The 4,487-nt window shown below is 55.3% G+C and overlaps 2 pseudogenes; both read left to right on the forward strand.

Moving 5' to 3' along the window:
- Positions 1-1,661: 1,661 nt before the first annotated feature.
- Positions 1,662-1,779, forward strand: LOC139251725 (5S ribosomal RNA; annotated as a pseudogene).
- A 2,372-nt stretch (positions 1,780-4,151) lies between these two features.
- LOC139253132 (5S ribosomal RNA) lies at positions 4,152-4,269 on the forward strand (annotated as a pseudogene).
- The last annotated feature ends 218 nt before the right edge of the window (positions 4,270-4,487 follow it).

The raw sequence follows: 4,487 nt of genomic DNA on the forward strand, positions 1-4,487 counted from the left end.
AACAGCACCCTCTGGTGTACAGTAAGGTGTGTACAGTGTAAAGTACATTCAGTGTTACAAACATCATATAACAATACAAGCAAACATACATAACAGGTTACAGCTGCACTTTCATTTCATGCACCTGGATCATTCCAGACCAAACAGGCCATTTCTCAACATGCAACACACATCTGCATTCGGCAGGTGATTGCTGCACTATATGCCCGGAGGAATGATTACATAAAGTACTCCATGACCACCTAGGCAATGCGTGACAGGGCTGTGGGCTTGTCCAAGATTGCTGGCTTCCCAAAGGTACAGGGCTGCATTGATTGTACCCACATCACCTTGCGAGCATCTTTGGAGGATTCCGAGATGTACAGGAACAGAAAAGCATTCCACTCCGTGAATGTGCAGCTCGTCTGTGACGACATGCACGCATCATGGCTGTTGATGCGAGATACCCTGGGAGCACCCATGATGTGTTCCTCCAATGCGAGAGCGCTATATCTGCCATGTTTCAGCTGCAGCCAGAAGGGCACAGCTGGCTGCTGGGAGACAAAGGGTACAGCCTCGCCACCTGGTTCATGACATCCCTACGCGTAACCCTGACCGGGAATACAATATGATGCACATTGCGACGTGCAGCATAATAGAGAGGACTATTGGCATCTTGAAACAACGTTTCTGATGCCTGGACCAGTCCGGAGGCTACTTGCAATACTCCCCTGAGATTGTCAGTCAGGTCACTGTTGTGTGCTGCATGCTGCATAACTTAGTCATCCTGAGGCAGCAGTAGATGATAGTAGAAGACCCACCTGAGGTGAGAGTGGCTGATGATGAGGAGAAAGATGCAGATGATGATGAGGAGGAGGAGGAGAACGAGGAAGCCATGCAAGGCTCGAGCAAATGTTAAAGGAGCACGACGGTCCACCCTCCTCTGCCGTCATAAGAACATAAGAACATAAAAACATAAGAACATAAGAATTAGGAACAGGAGTAGGCCATCTAGCCCCTCGAGCCTGCTCCGCCACTCAACAAGATCATGGCTGATCTGTGGACTCAGCTCCACTTACCCGCCCGCTCCCTATAACCCTTAATTCCCTTATTGGTTAAAAATCTATCTATCTGTGATTTGAATACATTCAATGAGCTAGCCTCAACTGCTTCCTAGGGCAGAGAATTCCACAGATTCACAACCCTCTGGGAGAAGAAATTCCTTCTCAACTTGGTTTTAAATTGGCTCTCCCGTATTTTGAGGCTGTGCCCCCTAGTTCTAATCTCCCTGACCAGTGGAAACAACCTCTCTGCCTCGATCTTGTCTATCCCTTTCATTATTTTAAATGTTTCTAAAAGATCACCCCTCATCCTTCTGAACTCCAACGAGTAAAGATCCAGTCTACTCAATCTATCATCATAAGGTAACCCCTCATCTCCGGAATCAGCCGAGTGAATCGTCTCTGTACCCCCTCCAAAGCTAGTATATCCTTCCTTAAGTAAGGTGACTAAAACTGCACGCAGTACTCCAGGTGCGGCCTCACCAATACCCTGTACAGTTGCAGCAGGACCTCCCTGCTTTTGTACTCCATCCCTCTCGCAATGAAGGCCAACATTCCATTCGCCTTCCTGATTACCTGCTGCACCTGCAAACTAACTTTTTGGGATTCATGCACAAGGAGCCTACGGCCACACTAGTCTGAAAACGCCCGATTCCGTCTGATCTCGGAAACCAAGCAGACTGAGGCCTGGTTACTACTTGGATGGGAGACTGCCTGGGAATACCAGGTGCACCCAGGAGGCTAGTCTGTCGGTCGCCTTCCTATCCCTCGACCAAGAGAAGGCGTTCGACAGGGTGGATCACGACTTTCTGCTCGGAACTCTGCGCGCTTTCGGGTTCGGGACGCATTTCGTCGCCCGGATCCGACTTTTGTACGCTGCCGCGGAGTGTCTGATTAAGGTTAACGGGTCCTTGACGGCGCCCCTTCGCTTTAGGAGAGGGGTGCGCCAGGGATGCCCCATGTCCGGCCAGTTATACGCCGTTTGCGTGGAGCCTTTCCTGCGCCTCTTGCGGACGAGGTTGACGGGACTGGCTCTGCAAGGGCCGGGCGTGGAGGTCGTCCTCTCGGCTTATGCCGATGACGTGCTCCTCGCGGTAGAGGATCCCGCTGACCTACGGAGGATGCGTGAGTGCCAGGAGATTTACGCGTCCTCCGCCAGGATCAACTGGGAGAAATGTTCCGGACTCCTGGTGGGTCAGTGGCGGGTGGACTCCCTGCCGGAGGAGCTCAGGCCTTTTGCCTGGAGCACGACCCATCTCCTCTATCTGGGAGTCTACCTTAGCCCCGACGAGGGAGCCTGGCCGGCGAACTGGCAGGAGCTGGAGGCCAAGGTCGCCGCTCGCCTAGGGCGCTGGACAGGACTGCTCCGAGTGCTGTCCTACAGGGGTCGAGCGCTAGTCATAAACCAGCTGGTGGCCGCAATGCTGTGGTACCGGCTGGTCACTTTGACCCCTCCCCCTGCGTTTGTCGCCAAGATACAGAAGAAGCTGGTGGACTTCTTCTGGAACAACAGGAAGCACTGGGTCTCTGCTGCGGTCTTGAGTCTCCCGCTTGAGGAGGGCGGTCAGTCGTTGGTGTGCGTCAGCGCCCAGCTCGCGACTTTCCATCTTCAGACCCTGCAGAGATACCTTTACGTCGAGCCCCCTCCTAGGTGGTGTGCTCTGGCGAGGTATTTCTTCCGCCAGCAACGCGACCTCAATTATGACACGCAGCTCCTGTTTGTGAACTTGGGGGGTGTCAGGACCGCCCTCCGGGAGCTGCCTGTCTTTTACAGGGAACTCATCAGGGTCTGGAACAAAGTCTCCACCAAGCGCAGCTCTCCGCCGGCTGGAGTGGCGGCCGTCCTGCAGGAACCGCTGCTCGGGAATCCGTACCTCCACGGCCGAGGTTTTATGTGGCGGTCGGAAGAGAGGGCTGTGGCTGGTGAGGTAACCAGGGTCAGGGATCTGCTCGATGGCGGAGGAGCGGGCTGGATGGCGCCAGACACGCTGGCGCGGCGCCTTAATTCTGCCAACGTCCGCCACGCGGCCGATGCCATCGAGTCGCTAAAAACAGCTCTGGGCCCTGACTCCGTTAGGTGCATCGAGGAGGCTCAAGCACGTGGGGAGATCCCGTCCGAACTGACCCCCGTCCGGACGGAATTCCTCATCGGCGCCAAACCCCGGAACCGCCCTCGGGGGCCGGCGCCTCACAACTTGAGCCGCCTCGGGGAAATCCCCTCCGTGCCTTTCAGTTCCGCGCGGAGGGGTTTCCTGTACGGGCTGCTCCTGCACACCCTGAACTTTGCCATCCTCGCCGGCCGTCCGGACACGCCATGGCGTACCATCTTGCCGTCCGGAGGAGGCGGGGGTCCCCGATGGAGGGCACTCTACGCAGGGGTCCTCCCACTATTCATCGGGGACTTGGCCTGGAGGGTGGTGCACGGAGCAGTGCCATGCAACAAATTTTTAAGCCTGTTCACGGACTCCCAGGCCGCCTGCAATTTCTGCGGTCTGGAAGAGTCCGTGTTCCATGTTTTTATGGAATGCACAAGGTTGCAGCCCCTGTTTTATTATTTGAAGGGGCTGCTCCTGAAATTCTGGCTGCACTTCAGTCCCACTCTCCTGATCTTTGGGCACCCTGTGCGGAGGGGAGCGGGTAGGTCCGAAGGCCTCCTCGTAGGACTGCTCCTGGGCACGGCCAAGGGTGCCATCAGCCGGTCCAGGCAGCGGGCGGTCGAGGGGGTCGTTCAACCTGACTGCCTACCTCTCTTCCGCTCTTACATCCGGTCCAGGGTGTCCTTGGAGATGGAGCACGCGGTGTCCACCGGTACGCTCGCGGCCTTCCGCGAGAGGTGGGCACCGGAGGGACTGGAGTGCATCATCACGCCCGGCAACCAAATTTTAATTTGATTTTACGTTTTAAAGTTTAATTTGTTTTAATTGCCGGTGCTTTTAGTGTCCCCCTCCCCTTTTATAGGGGGCACCGGAGAAATTGTGATTTTAGTGCCGGAAAAAAAAAAAAAGGAAAAAAAGGGCCTTGTAAATGTCTGGTGTGTCACCCAGGTCGGGTGGCACAGTTGAATGTTTATGTTTTGCAGGTAGACTCTAAAAGAGTTTCATGCACAAGGAGCCTACGGCCACACTAGTCTGAAAACGCCCGATCCCGTCTGATCTCGGAAACCAAGCAGACTGAGGCCTGGTTAGTACTTGGATGGGAGACTGCCTGGGAATACCAGGTGCACCCAGGAGGCTGGTCTGTCGGTCGCCTTCCTATCCCTCGACCAAGAGAAGGCGTTCGACAGGGTGGATCATGACTTTCTGCTCGGAACTCTGCGCGCTTTCAGGTTTGGGACGCATTTCGTCGCCCGGATCCGACTTTTGTACACCGCCGCGGAGTGTCTGATTAAGGTTAACGGGTCCTTGACGGCGCCCCTTCGCTTTAGGAGAGGGGTGCGCCAGGGATGCC

Source organism: Pristiophorus japonicus, chromosome 2 (genome assembly GCF_044704955.1).
Source record: "Pristiophorus japonicus isolate sPriJap1 chromosome 2, sPriJap1.hap1, whole genome shotgun sequence".
In the NCBI taxonomy this organism is placed as follows: domain Eukaryota; kingdom Metazoa; phylum Chordata; class Chondrichthyes; family Pristiophoridae; genus Pristiophorus; species Pristiophorus japonicus.